Source organism: Microchirus variegatus (assembly GCF_963457635.1).
Source record: "Microchirus variegatus genome assembly, chromosome: 14".
NCBI lineage: Eukaryota > Metazoa > Chordata > Actinopteri > Pleuronectiformes > Soleidae > Microchirus > Microchirus variegatus.
The window spans coordinates 7,101,649-7,118,092 of NC_139815.1; positions in this window are offsets into that span (position 1 = coordinate 7,101,649).

Below are 16,444 nucleotides of genomic sequence, written 5' to 3' on the forward strand. Positions count from 1 at the left end.
GACAGTGAAAGTTTTTTTTTACTGTAATATACTGTATGCAGAGGCGCAGTTTGTGAACAGGCAGGGCAGGCAACTGCCAGGGGCACCGAGCTGATAGGGGGCCCCCTACACTCGGACCCTGAGGGCTGTTTTTACTGAAATGTGCAGTGACCAGCCACCTCCCGGTCCCCTTAAAAAACAATGGGCGATTTGCAATGACATCTCAGTAGGAAACCTCCCTAAAGGGGCCCCACCTCACTTTAACCTGTGTGAAGTTAATGAAGAGGATTATTTACAGTGTAATGCATATCTTTACTCAGTTTCTATATGTTTTTTCAGTTATTTACAGTATTTTATTGTTCTTTACATTTATATTTTCACATACTTTTTAATTACAAGGTTTTTCCATGTTATTTCATTCATTTCGAAAAAAAACAAAAAAACATTTGAATTCATACATTTTTCGTTGGTGTCAGATTATTTGTAACATAATGGTGTTGAACACTGGTTGGAAGGAAGGGCCCCCCGGGAATTTTTGCTTAGGGCCCCTACAGTCTCTAGAATCGCCTCTGACTGTATGTCAGTCAGCTTATCATGCAATATTGCTTTATAGGTTGTCCGTTTAAAAATAAATGAATAGAGTGGTACCTCAAATGAGGTATGAGATTCAAGAGGATTTGTTTATCCCAAGGGAAATTGCTGTGCTACAGTTAACATAGTAAAAATAAAATAAGTAACTAAATGCAACAAAATGACAGTTAATACGTATATACAACAATACATACTATACAATAGAGAAACACCACATTTTAGAAAATTTGCAAGGTGCACTCAGCTGAAACTGCTTTACTTGGGCTTTCTACACTCTTAGAAATAAAAGTGCTAAGTAGAACCATATATGGTTCTTTGGCTTGTCCTCATAGGAGAACCCTTTTTGGCTCGGGACACTGTTGTCACTTTTAAAAAGCAGTTAAAAACAAGTGTCTTATTGTTTTGCATTATGTAATAAATCTAAAGCAACTGGCCATAAAATCCTCCTAATATGTCACAGAGACTGAGGAATAATCTTCATATAACAAACTGAACTCACCAACAACAACAGTACAGACAAAATATTTGCATTAAAAAAAATATTTTGCAGACTGCAAATCATGTTTATGTTTTGAAATCATGTTTTGGCATGTTGCGCCACCTACCACAGTCTACCAATCATTGCAGTCAGTAGAGTCTCCGCTGCCGAGCAACCACGGGTTGCCAGTTACAACAGAAAATGAAACCTAGAAGACCTCAGTATTTTGAATTTGAATGTAGTAACCGTTTTTGGCCACATTCTTACATATGGCACCTTTAACAATGAATATTTGATGTATTTTACTTATATTGCCATGTGAAGCACTTTCTAGTTTCTTGGACATTTTGACAGAAAGATGTGTTTCATGAGGGACAGATAAGTCATTTTCACCTCCCACAGTAGCAAGAAATATATGACAGTTGTGTCCAGTAACACTGTATGAGTGGGTACAGGAGGATTATGTCATTTCTCAACTCCAAAATGTCACCCTTTAACTCTTCATTTATCTGTCACAGACATTGTTTTAATTGATTATGGAGGATTAAATGGATTTCTTAATAGATGGTTACATACATGTGCCTTCCATCATATAAAGAGCAAAACAATGCACTGATACTCTGCTGCCCTCCTGTGGCATTGTTTTCACCCTACACTCAATTCCATTCACAAACATCCAGACACTCCGTGTGTGTTCCAAGGCCGTTGTCTTTGCTGCTTTATTCATCTTTAATGCCTTTGGTGTTTTTTTTTCTTTCCTCTCACTTTCACTCCTCTCTTTTTCCTCTTTGTTATCCAAGTGTGTGTCATTGCCAGATCATTATTTCAAAGTTACAGCTTTGAAACTGAATATTATTCTAGTAAAGGATCAGTGATTCTGCCACATGTGCAGCAGAGGACCCTGAAAAATACATACTGATGGTTTGTGAAATGTGCCTGGACCTTTTTAAAATAAGAATTTGTTTTATTTACACAAACACCTACAAGTGAAAGGAGGCACCCCAGCCCTTGACCCGATCTAGGGATTTGAACCAGCAACACACTAGTTCAGGGTTAAAATGTCTTAAATTAAAATCCAGGTCATTAAGGTCTTAAATTGTCTTAAATTTAGAGTAAATTTGCTCTAAGTATTACATTTTCAGACGGTGCGTTTAATGCCAATGGGAAATTATAATTCTAGGTCTTAAATTATATTTGTTGAGGTCTTAAAATGGTCTTAAAAAGCATTAAAGTTGATCTTTAAAACGGTGCAAGAACCCTGTAGTTACAACCCCACTTACTCTCCTCTTGGCAATTGGCTGAAGAACATACACACACACACACACACACACACACACACACACACACACACACACACACAAACATTTAAATGCTTTTATTTGGATCCAAATTTTGCAAGAAGGAGAACAAGAAGAAATATTGACAAAGTCTCAGGTTAATAAAGCAACATGCCTTTACAAGACCGACATGATAAGTTAAAGTATTACACCAAACACTTAATACATGAAGGTGGCTGTCCTCCAGATTATACAGGCTGAAGCTTCACACACACACACACACACACACACACACACACACACACACACACACACACACATGTGCCTGTGTGATAAGGAGCTCCTTATCTTAATATGCATCTTTCTAGATAAAGGCTTAAGTCAGACTATGTGTCAAGACTGATTTTATTAAACTCATTACGAAAACCTCGTCTCTGCCTGGGAACACAATCTAAGTCCCATAAAAACTGATTAGGACAGGTAAAAAAAAGCCACCTCAGATTATGTTTACAGAGATTATCGTGTAAATTAAAGAGACTCAGAACAGACTTCAGTCTGAGAAATTATTGCACCAATGTGCAAAACAGAGAGATATAGAAAGTCTTTTCTATCAGCTGCTATAAGGTTTTACAATGCACAAAAATAACTAGTATTCATTTATTGTCTTTTTCTTCTTTTTAATTTATTAAGGATGGAAGTGGTTCCGTTTATGGAGGAGCTCAGTCTGAATTAGAGGTGCAACTAACGAAAACCTTCAAAGCGATTAATCAGTTATCAAAATAGTTGACGATTAATTTAGTAATCGATTATTAATGGATTAATTGTTTCAGCTCTAGTCTGGATCTTAAAATATTACTGTTAAATTATCACAGATAAACAGGTGCATCATTGTTCAGCTCCATTAATTCAATGTTCCCCTTTCTCTGAGATGAGAGAAATTTTAATTATTTAACTTGGTTGTGATTTCATTGAGGGAATTTGTGTGACGTTGTGTGAATTCACTTAATTATTAGATATTCAAAGCTAATTAAAAGACTCTTGTGAGCAGAAGCTAATGGAGAATGGAGGCTGAAGAGCAGATACAGGCTGTTGTTATATGTTATGATATAATATAATATGAAGATCCATTATTTTGATGTAATTTTTACAGTTTTAACATCATCATGAAACCTTCTTGGCTGTTTGGACTAATGGACAAACTCTTAAAGGTTGCAGCCCTTGTGCTATCCTAGGATTTCCAAGCCTACACTCTTAGAAATAAGGGTTCCAAAAGGGTTCTTCTACGAGGGCTGAGGTTCTACCTGGAACCATTTTCTTCTTCCCGAAGAAAGGGTTTTTCAAGGGTTCTTGGTAACACGGTTCCAGTAAGAACCATTTTGATCCAGAGAATCCTTTAAAAACCCTGAATAAAGGGTTTTAAAAGGGTTCTTGGTGGAACTCTCCAAAATTTTCCAGGTAAAACCTTTATAAAAAGGTTCTACTTGGAGCCAAAAAGGGTTCTCCTAAATGAGGACAAGCCGAAGAACCTTATATGGTTCTACTTTTATTTCCAAAATCCATATATAGCAGTGACATAAAGCAGAGGTTTCATGTTATAGTTTAATTTCATCAGGATACAAAAGGAATGCCATCAACAACCAACCAGAACAATTGTATAACAGTTTCATCCTTGAGGTTTTTCCCTCTTTTCCTCAATATCCTGTGAAAGACAATTAGTTCTTTTTATGGCTTCTGAGATTCAGCCTGAGTCTAAAGGCCACATTATACTTCTCCGACTGCGTATGCGTTATCCGTCTGCGTCACCACGGAGACGCCTCGAGCCCTGACGGACACGCGCTGCAATTTCCCGCCCGATCAGTAGAGGTCGCTGCGTAAGGTTGTTCTGCTTCAGGCTACAGTGAGCAATGGCGTCCGAGAAAGAAAGAGAGAGAAAGACTGTTGTTGTTGAAACAGTTGCCGTTTCTCACTTTTCTGTGTGACGGAACGCAGTTTTAAGATAATTTGAGGCGAGAAATTGGCCATTTAGAGTCTAAACATGTGCTGTGTGTGTTAAGATATGACGTATTTATAGTTTGGCAGCGGCGTTATCGGCCGGGATGAGCTCCGCGTCTGTGGACGCTCGGTGCGCACTGTGAGCCGGCACAGAGCAGCTTCACTCGGCCTGTCCTGAGGACCAATCGCAGCTCTTGCCGTCTCCGTTGTCCCTTGACGGAGTGACGGACACTTAAAAAATAAGTGACGGACACTTAAAAAAGGCTCTTCGACAGGCTCTGCGTCGACGCAGAGTCTCTGCGTAACCTACGCAGAGCACTTTACGCAGAAGTATAAATTGGGCTTAAAGTGAGGATACAGCAGCAGATGAGAGTGAAACCACCACCACCATCACAATGCTGTCCTGCCCACACAGGGCAGATTGGATGGGTGTCTCTGAGTGACTATAGATTATTGCTTCTTTCCTTTTCTAAAATCACCATGACAAAAGAGCTCTCGTAGACATATGTCTCCTCGACATATGTCTCCTAGATTTAATGGATGTTTTAGTGATCGACTGTTGAAGAGTTCTTTGTTCAGTGAGGAGAAGCGAGGTTTTAAGAGACTGCACGAGTTCAGAGGAAGAACATGTGGTTCTGTGAGTGATCTTCTGAGATTCAGCTTCGTTCTCCTAATCCTCAACAATTGTGTTTGTGACTGTTGTCATGTGTGAGAGGAACATCTCAGGCTGGATGATAAGAGAGACAACACACACACACAGATAAGAGAAGACCTGAAGTCTGTGGCTTTTATCTGACATTAAAGAAGCCACCTGTACAGTTTAGAGCATGAAAATAAACCAGGATCTATTCCAGATTTTTCCAAAAATATATATTATATTTATAGACTAATATTTATTTCAGAAAGAACTCAGGTATGTGAGTTAATTTGGTTTACCAATACCAAGAAATGTACAGCTGTCAGTGGTCAAGGATCAGTAATCTGGATTCTGGATTTATTTTCTTGACTTCATACTGTATTCAAATCCAGCGTAATCAGTTTGTTGTTTTATAATATTTAGCTATAAAATTAATATTAATCACTTAATCAACTTGATACCTAAGTAATAATAATTAATCGATGACTAAATTAATCTTCATCTATTTTGATAATTGATTAATCAGTTAAAAGCGTTTTTCATGATTAAAACAGGATTTCTGATTGTTTCAGCTTCTTAAATCTGAATATTTTCTTCATTTCTTTGCTCCACATAACAAAGAAATCATTAAAACTGAATCATTTTGGTTTGTGGACAAAACAAAACGTCATTTCCAGGTTTGATCAACGCTTTTCTGGACCAAACGATTAATCGAGAAAGTAACCCCGGATTTCCACTGGACGCGGAACGGCCGCGGAACGGCAGCGGCGCAGTTCTGCTTCGTCCTCTGCCCAGCGTCAATCCCCACCGGCGGTGCGGAGCCTTGGGAGCCGGCGGTATTCACGGAAGTTCGCGCAATAATCTTGAACGGACGCGAGTTCGCGAGATCCAGCGATACTGTGTGTATAAAGGAAAGAACAACAACACAGCTTCTTTTCATTCTCCGACGTGGAAGAACTATTGATCTGGTGTCATAAATGATTTTATGTTTCTCCACTTCAACAATCAGTCCCTCGTCGTACATTATGACTCTCAGAGACGCTCTGATTAATTGACTGTTTACCTGGCAGCACCGGTCACGACGTAATGTTGATGTGAAGTTGTGACAGGTTATATGACTTGCGTATTGTGTTTTATTTTGAAAGGGGGCCGGAAATGTTTTACTTTGATCGGGTGTCGGACTTCCTGTCTTGTGCGATCTGCTTCATTGAAATTTACGAGGTTCAGCAGCGGCAACGGAAAAAATAGAACTGATTCCTATCGATAGCGCTGCGTCGCGGCGAGCCGCTTCTGGGCCGCTGCTGAGACGCGCCGCAGCACGGCCGGTGGGAATGCTCTCATTGATTTGAATGGAAGCGATTTGCAACGGCGACCGCGCCGCGGCTGTTCCGCGGCCGTTACGCGTCCAGTGGAAATCCAGGGTAATAGACAGATTCATCGATTACGAAAATAATCCCCTATATTGTGCTTTGTTGACCCCATTGGTTTTAGATGAACTATCTCTATGAGGGGAAGCTATTTTCTCTTAAAGATAATTATGTTTGATCACTTGCAGCAGTTGGCTCCACTATTAATGACCTCATCTCGGTCTAATGTGTCACGCTCAGATTCCACTTCCTGTGCACTTGTCCCCTCGCCTTCCTGTGTGAGGTCATGGCTGAGTGCATAACCATATTAAATAAGGCTGAGCCTCTGCTTCTCTTGACTCAACATCCTCATTGATCTAAGGTGCCCTCCTCCCCCTGGTTTGTCTCCTTCTCTACTTTCCTTACATTAGTTGACACATGGAGTCCGTTGGGTTACAGCCCATGGGGGATTGGTGTGGCGGAGGCTGGGCTAACACAATCAGCGTCAGCTCTGTCTGGAGACAGACGTGAGCGTGGAGAAAGAAGAGATGGAGAGGTCAGTGAGGATGAAGTCACCCTCCCCAGAGGTTACCCAGAATCAAAAGTATAGTAGAGTTTAAGTAGATATTATTTTTTCGTGAAATGACAAAAGGCAAAGAAAATAATTAAAATATGTTATTTTTTATTGAAGATTTTGCAAATAATTCCTAGAACTGAAACAATTAATCAATTACTAAATGAATCGTCAACTATTTTGGTAATCAATTCATCTTTTTCAAGTTTTTTCATCATTAAAACAAGATTCCTGATTAATATAATAATAATTGATTACGAAAATAATCGTTAGTTGCAGCTAATAATTTCCCCATTGGGAGGAGAATGCAAACAAAAAAACAAACAGAATTTTATTTATTTTTTTTAAATCCATATCAAGAAAAATAAATGTACTTTTGCCACCTGGCTTGTAGACCTCTTGTAAACATGTAAACAAAAAAGAACAATGGCTTTGTGATTAAGGGAAAAACCTCACCCAGATGCATGAACGGAGGTTGTACCATAAGTACCCCAGTTAAAGTGAAAAGGTTTTTTTTACGATTTTCACATTTCAACATCATCGTACTCCAAACAAAATAATTGTGATTAAAAACGATGAATGGAACAGGCCTAGCATGTGCCATACTTACACTTCACTAATCTCAGTCCTGTCGTATGTCATGTGTGGAAGTGAAGAAGTCAATAAAATGATGTCGGGACTTCTCTTTTATCCACTGTCTACTGTGGCTGCCTGTCCAGTTCCTTTTGTTTATGTCTCTTGATCCCAGCGTGCCCATATGTCCCCCCCCCCCAACCCATTTACTTCCACGTTAAAACAGAGCCATCCCAACTCCTCACCCCCTCCCCACCATCACCCCTCAGGAGCTCAGAGGTCCAGGTCCCCCTCAATGGTGAGGTTATATTCCCCATTGTTCCCAACACACTGAGGTTTATCAGGGCTGTGAAAGGAACCACACTCTGTCCATTCACAATGAGGCCTGTTCATGGCCTGTACTAAAATGGTTAAACACAAGCCCCTAAATAATGACATATTTTCTTCTCTCTCTCTCAGCCTTAATGTCATTAAATCAATGCTGGTTAGAAGCAGCATGGTGTCATGGTGTATTAGTGACGTGGTCTGCAATGTGATCAGACAGCTTTTGTATTGTGTGCTATTGTAGATGTTGATAAAATGCACTCGAGATTGTTGTGTTTCCATCTGTGCTATTTTTTCCATGTTAGTGACGTGGTTCTTGGAATGGTAATGCCTGTTGGTCAGTTTGGGTCGACCGCTTTGGTTTGGAATAGTGAATGGTTCATGATGACATTAAATGTGGCCAGAGAATGCAATCGTTCCAACCTGGCGATCCCGAGGCTTTTCAACTACTGCTGATGGTTTCAAAAAATCAAATATATCAAAATCAACATTTTGTTGCACATGTTTCTTCATATTTTTCCAACATCCCTATGAATTTTAGAGGTTGCTATGCCCTCAAATGTGCTTTGAGACAGGGGACATATTATGCAGAATCAACTTTTTAATCGTTTTAATCCTTATATTTGGGCAAAGTGTGAAAAAAGACGACTCAGTCATGTTGTTGTGGTCCCCCTCAGTCTAATTTCACTTCCGCAGGGTATCTGATGTCAGACGGATAAATTAAAGTAAAACCAAACCTAACAGACAGGAAATGACATCAGCCACAGAGGCTACTGGGAGCTAACAGCAGTTAGCATTTGGAAAAGTGATCTTTTTCAGGCTCTAGCAGGCACATTGCTGTCATATATAACATGTATCCACTGGACAAATAAATCCTCTGAGACTGGAAGTTTGTGTAGAACTCTGTGCTGCGTGAAGCCAAGAATAGAACTTTTCGCGGACTTCCGGTTTTCGGATACCGTTGGACTCGTCTGCACTCTCATGTGTTTTACGGACCAAGCGGAGCTCCGCGAGACGACAATTCCAGGAATTTAGCGCATTTTGACGTAGCATGAGTGCGGAAGTCAACATCGCGTGATTTATCTCCTGTACTTAGACTGAGGAGGACCACAAAAACATGAGTGAGTCATCTTTTTGCACACTTTGCCGACTGATATGGGTCCTCCAGAGTCCCAAATATAAGGATTTAATGATTACAAAGTTGATTTTGCATAATATATCCCTTTTAAATGGTGATTAGCATACAGAAGATGATGAGACGATGATGCGTCACGTTAAACATGACCTGTCATTAACCTTTACCTAAAATCAAACGACAACCGAGCACAACATCACTTAAGTGAATTTATCTTTTACCTCATTCACACTGGTCAAAAACTGTCCTGTGCATTATCACTGAGTTTTTCCACTGTGGAATGGAAATGGTATTAATTGCCTTTTTTTTTTAAAGGAGCTTCACCAACGTTTTATATTTCTGTGTATACCCATCCATTTTAATGTGAAAACGGCTTTTAAACAACACTGGTGGCTTAAATGTACTTATGGCCAAATTGGTTAAATGCCTCTCAGTTCGCATTAGATGGAAAACTGTTAACTACAATTTGAAAAAGAAATAGTGCTTTACATAGCTCAGCTGCTTTGTGTTATTAGAAGGAAATAAAATGCTCCGTTATGCTGCACTGCATTGAAGCAGCAGCTTGTCGCTCTCAGCATGATGCATTTCAGCTACAAATGTGAGCTATTTCTGTTTTACACAAACTGGAAATAATAAAATGCATTATAAAGTCAAGCCACAAACCAGCTGTGAGTTACACAATGTGTCTTATTTTATTATTTGGCATTCGTGAAGCAAAACAAATACTATACTATACTGTGTACATGCAACATCGTTGTTTCATGAAGCTTTAAAGTGTTTCCGCTCACTCTGCGGGGAGTGATCAGGCACCGCCTCCCTCCCTCCACTGTAGTGAGAACTTTCTGTAAATCTTGGGCCTTTCCCAAAATTCAATTTCAGCTTGTAATTTGTGGTCATTGGTGTGTGTGTGTGTGTGTGTGTGTGTGTGTGTGTGTGTGTGTGTGTGTGTGTGTGTGTGTGTGTGTGTGTGTGTGTGTGTGTGTGTGTGTGTGTGTGTGTGTGTGTGTGTGTGTGTGTGTGTGTGTGTTGGGTTGGAACGCGCTCAAACGGAGGACATCCTCTGTAGTGGACTCTCTTACACACACACACACATACACGCTCACACACATAAATGCTGAGGTTGTGAAACCACACACACACACATAAATACACATATGCAGCTGCTGCTGCTGCAGTGTGATGTGGGTGACGGTTGATCAGAGACTGGACTGTCAGTCTTTGGTCAGAGGGGAAAAAAAAAACACAAGGCTTTTTTTAACAGAACAGCAGAAGAAGTCGGTTAAAGAAATAATAAATAGAACAGGGTCGGTTAGTGCTGAGGTCTGCTCGGTTTGGCTTCTGAGTTCTGTGCGTCCCACTCTTTATATTATATTATTATAATAATACCTTTATTTGTATAGCACCTAGCACCAAATATTAATTTACTGTTAACAAGCGTGCACCGATCATCCCTTTTTTCTTCGTTTTCGTCCCATTTTTTCCACCACAGTTGTGGTCAACCGGGGGAGGGGGAGCAGGAGGTTAAGAGGTCTGTCCTTTTATTCTTTCCTTTTCTCCTCCCCATATGACCAATGGTCTATTGAAGAGCAATAGCATAATGTGTTGCTGTGGGCAAGGGAGGAGGGGATTCTCTTGCTCCTTCCTCACAGTGCTTGTTGGTTTGGCTGTCTCTCTCTGAGCCCGTGGAGGTTGAGGTTGTGGAGCTCCTGCTTGCATTTTCCCACTCCTGCGTTTATTTCTCCCTCCTCTGTTCCAGAGAAGCTGGAGGTGCTGAGCTCTCCCACCCCCTCGGGCTGCAGAGACCTGCCAGGGATCAAGCAAGCAAGCAGCTGTGTTCTTCAGCGTGGTGCATTCATTCAGGACACTTTTCTCAAATCCTGCTGATGCCTCCTTGAGTCTGTTTTTTTTGGGTTCCGTTAAGTCTAGACTTGCTACCGATGGCTCGTATTTGGGCCGCCCGGCCGGCCAACCAGCAGTCGCCCTTCATGTGACGCAGGTGTCTCTGAGAAAGGAAACTGCAAGAAGCAACATGAGCTTGATGCTGTGCCGCTGGGAGCAAAACAATTTCAACATGAAACTGGTAGGCTGACAACTTCATTAGTTATCAGAGGCGCAAACACCAGAAGGCATTGAAAATAAATGGATTGTGTTTCAGTTCATTTAAAGGCCTTTCTTTTCACTGCAGTGCTCACATCTTTATCCTGCTTTTATTTGCTAATGTTGTGGCTTTAAGACATGTCTGACTTTGATTTTTCTTTGCTTGTCTCGTCAGCTCAAAGCCTGACAGCGACTGTGGTGTTTGGTTGCATCTATGCTTTGTGGGTGTGCACATGCATGTCTGTATAGGGATTTTAAAAAGTGAGTTAAAGAGAGTATTCTGCAGGATTGTGGCTTGGCTTTGCACTTTTGGTGGAAAAACTCATTGGATGGTAAATATTCAAGGATCAGGGACACAGTGGTGAAGGTGCAGCGAGGTCATGTGGTGCCAACAAGTGAAAATAGGTCTTTGTAATAGTTGATGGATGTGATAAAAGTCAGAGGCAGTTGATTCAATTAAAGTCATTTTGTGTAATGAGCACCCTGCTGAGTTTATACATAACACAGGCAGATGAGACACACATACTCTCTCCCTTTCTTTTTCCCCCTGCTTTTTTCTTTAAGTGTGTGTGTGTGTGTGTGTGTGTGTGTGTGTGTGTGTGTGTGTGTGTGTGTGTGTGTGTGTGTGTGTGTGTGTGTGTGTGTGTGCGTGTGTGTGTGTGTGCGTGTGTGCGTGTGTGTGTGTGTGTCTTTCTTTCAGTCGTAGCTCTTATCTGGATCTTCTATGAGGCCAGAGAGGAAGGGGAGATGGAAGCAGAGGAGGTTATTACCAGTCTAGAGATGAGGTGATAAGAAGGCTTAGTTTAATTACACTCTGCTAACCTCGATACAGCATGACTGACAGGAGGCCGGTGGGCCACAGGGTCAGTGTGTGTGTGTGTGTGTGTGTGTGTGTGTGTGGGTGTGTGTGTGTGTGTGTGTGTGTGTGTGTGTGTGTGTGTGTGTGTGTGTGTGTGTGTGTGTGTGTGTGTTTGAGTAATAAAGGGAGAGAGAGAGAGAATGACAAAAGTGATTGCAGGCATGCACACAGCATAAATCATAATGGATGATTGATGTGTTTAGTTCTGGTTAGAGATTATGATGAGACAATAGTCTCTGGTCAGAATGAATGGATCAGAGATCAGAAAGAAAAAAGTGCTAAATCTGTTACTACATCAACATTTTGCTGAGTCATGTGGAAGGCTGCTTATGTCTTTTTTAAATGATTGGCCGCATCCTACACAACTTATCTCGCTCGGAATATTTGGCACACAATTGAAGATTAATTGATGTCTTTGAGATAGTTTGAAATGGCAAGTTGGTAAATGCACTGGTGATTCAAAAGGTGCAAAATGAAAGTGTTGAACAGATATGCCAGCGTCAGCAGATACTCAAGGAAATAAGGGTTCTTCTACAAGGGCTGAGGTTCTACCTGGAACCATTTGCTTCTGAAAAACCCTTTCCCGAAGAAAGGGTTTTTCAAGGGTTCTTGGTAACACTAATGGTTCCAGTAAGAACCATTTTGGTCCAGAGAATCCTTTAAAACCCCTTTCCTGAATAAAGGGTTTTAAAAGGGTTTTAAAAGGGTTCTTGGTGGAACCTTTATAAAAAGGTTCTACCTGGAGCGAAAAAGGGTTCTCCTATGAGGACAAGCCGAAGAACCTCATATGGTTCTACACTACCGTTCAAAAGTTTATTTTTTAACGAAAGTCACTTTTTCTTTAATGAATATAACATTAAATGAATCAGAAACACACTCTATACATTGTTAATGTGGTAAACGACTATTCTAGCTGCAGACGTCTGGTTTTTTAATGGAATATGTACATAGGTGTATAGAGGCCCATTTCCAGTGTTCTAATGGTCCATTGTGTTTGCTAATGGTGTTAGAAGGCTATTGGATGATTAGAAAACCCTTGAAAACCATTGTGCAATGATGTTAGCACAGCTGAAATGTCTTGACTGTATTTTCATTTTGCAACTCTTTTGATGAATAAAAGTGTGAGTTTTATTGGAAAACACCAAAAAATTGTATAGGTGACCCCAAACTTTTGAACAGGTTTCCTACTCTGGTTTCCTGCCACAGTCCATAAACATGCAGAGGTTAATTGGACGCTCTAAATTGAGGTGTGGATCTTAGAATGAATGGTAGCTTGTCTCTGTGTTAGTCCCTGTCCACGGTGTGACCCACCTATCAACTGATGTCAGCTGGGATTGGCACCAGCTTCACCATGATGTGGAGGTCAAAGTGGTAGAAGATGCACAATACTATAATACTATAATAATACTTTTGTTAGTGCTGAAGTGCCCTCCTTGAATCCTGAGCAGATGTCATACTTGACAGCAAATAAAGCACCAATTTAGGGGGATTCATTTGATGTCATATTCTGGATTAACCTCTAGAAATGTTTGCATGGTTAGATAGTCAGGATAAGTCGTGTAGCCATTATCAAAACTGCAGCTCATGGGTGTGGATTTTCAGTTTTTTTGGATTGGAGTATCAAGTGAGTTCATGACTACACATGCACTTAGTTGGCTTCCGATGGATAGTTGTGTTTCCCATGCTCTGAGCTGCAGGGTTCTGGCCAAATCATTTTGTCTACCATGTGCCTGCTTTGGCCTCATGAAGCCACACGTCTTTCATGTGACAAATGGAGAGCAGGCAGAGACATGAGGGCTCATTTAGAGCTGGTCTGTTTCACTGTTCTGCGGGTTAAAGCCACTTGAGAGGCTTGTGTGTGTGTGTGTGTAACAGAGAACAGAGGCTGGGAAAGTCACTACCAGGGGCCCTGCAGACCAAAAACCATCCAGGGTTCATCCTGCTGGGGGTGACGAGAAGAAGCAGCAGCTCCAGTTGCGTCTGTGATGGTAAAATAGGGATTAGGGAGGAAGCAAATGTTTGTTTGTTGCTCTCCATGGTTACAAAATAAAAGGGAAACGACACACTGCTGACAGTAATGGACTTTATGGCTGAAAAATAAAAAAATAATGGCAGACAGAAAGTTTGCAGTGTAACACGTTTAAAAAACTATACACACATCAAGTATTTAATGCAAACAAACCATTGTCTCCTGTACAAAGCAGCACAGCAGCTGGCAGAGCAGGACCCTGTCGTCATATAATATAGAGCGGGTACTCTGATTTCTCCGTTACCATCTGTTAACGTCGACTAATGTTCATGCAGAGCTGTGCGCACCACCAGTCCCTTCACTAGATTGGGGTTCATGTGCAGACTTTGATAAGTGGGAGATGATCACCCATCGTACCTATGAACCACTCGTTCCCTTCACAGCATCCTTCTGTTCTGATATCACGTGTGTGTGTGTGTGTGTGTGTGTGTGTGTGTGTGTGTGTGTGTGTGTGTGTGTGTGTGTGTGTGTGTGTGTGTGTGTGTGTGTATCCATCAGTTCATCCATCATTCTCCCACCAGCCATCTGCTGCCCAGACTGGGTCAGAGGGGGTGTGTTGCCACATGTCACCCTCAGCCCACAGAAATGATGCAGAGTTCTAACTCATGAGACCCAATTTTTAAGTATGAATGGTTTCCGTTATTTTCACATACTGTACAGTGCTTCTAATATTAGTGACTTACTTAATAACTGAAGGCATGGAAACACGCGTGATGAAAAGACTTGGATGAAGCCTGAGAACATGTGTAATTGTATCCAGGAATCCACAAGCTCCAGAGCAAGCCTTAAGATTGTATCATTATTTTTGGAGGCGGTGCATGGATAATTGTGTAACGTGTGAATACGGCAGAGCCCAAATGTGATTGCCCCTTTACTTACACTCCCACCTTAGTATGCAGTACAGTACACGTTTGTATGTTGCATCGTGAATGGTTTTCACATAATGTGTGTTGTTAGCAAGGGAAGCTCCTTGGTGTGCATTTATGTCCATTTATGAACACGGATATGGAGAAGTACACTCCTAGAAATAAAAGTGCTAAATAGGACCATATTAGGTTCTTCGGCTTGTCCTCATAGCAGAACCCTTTTTGGCTCCAGGTAGAACCTTCTAAAGGTTCCACCTGGAACCCTTTTGGAGTGTTCCACCAAGAACCCTTTTAAAACCCTTTATTCAGGGTTTTTAAAGGATTCTCTGGATCAAAATGGTTCTTACTGGAACCATTAGTGTTACCGAGAACCCTTGAAAAACCCTTTCTTCGGGAAGAAGAAAATGGTTCCAGGTAGAACCTCAGCCCTTGTAGAAGGACACTTCTAATAGTGTAGATGGTGCTTGATGTCCTGTGTTGAAGTAGGTTTTGTTGTTTTTGAGTGTGTGTGTGTCTGTGTCTGTGTGTGTGTGTGTGTGTGTGTGTGTGTGTGTGTGTGTGTGTGTGTGTGTGTGTGTGTGTGTGTGTGTGTGTGTGTGTGTGTGTGTGTGTGTGGTCACCTGGTGCTGTAACGTACACCGTACAGCACCAGGTGTGTCATAGGAAGAAAACACAACAGTTTGTTTTTTTTGGTCAGTCAACAACAGGAACTCCGCATTGAGACATTCATTAGATTTACTCCATCTTAGAAACAGGATCAACATAATGTCATAGAGACAGTTATGTAGAACATGACACTGTTTTTAGTAATTGGCCACTTATACCAATTGGGAAGCTACAAATAGCACTACGGTTCATCGGTTAGCTGTTATCTTCTTAATGTGCGACCTCACTCTTCTGAAGTATGTAAATGTTTAAAGGGGACATATTATGCAAAATCAACTTTTTAATCATTTTAATCGACTCTGGAGGCCCTATCAGTAGGCAAAGTGTGAAAAAAGATGACTTACTCATGTTTTTGTGGTCCGCCTCAGTCTAAGTAAAACATGGGATGTTGACTTCCACACTCATTGCTACGTCACAATGAGACATTCCTTGAATTGTTGTCTCGTGGAGCTCCGCTTTGTCCCTAAAGAACACGAGAGTGCAGGCGAGGGCAATAGTATCCGGAAGAGTGGAAGTCCACAAAGTGATCTATTTTTGGCTCCACAGTGCAGCACAGAGTTTTACAAAAACTTCCAGCCTCAGAAGATTTACATTTTATATATGATGGCAATGTGCCGGCAAGAGTCGGCAAATTATGGCTTTTCCAAAATCTTATTGCTGTTAGCTGCCGTTAGCCTCAGTGACGCTGACGTAGTTTCCTGTGTCTCATTTGCATTTAAAGAGACAGGCACTCAAAAGCGAGTGTTCTGAACAGGGCTGTTTTGGCAGAGTAATTGAACTGCTCTCCTCCTTGAACTGCCACCTTATCGTGGTGGAGGGGTTTGAGTATCCGTATGATCCTAGGAGCTATGTTGTCCGGGGCTTAATGCCCCTGGTAGGGTCTCCCAAGGAAGCTGGACAGACTTGGCAGACCCAAGCGTGTTGTGAGGGTCTGCTGGGAACGTCTGGCAGAATCACCTGTCAGGGAGGTCTTCAACTCCCACCTCCGGGAGAGCTTTGACCAGATCCCGAGGGAAGCTGG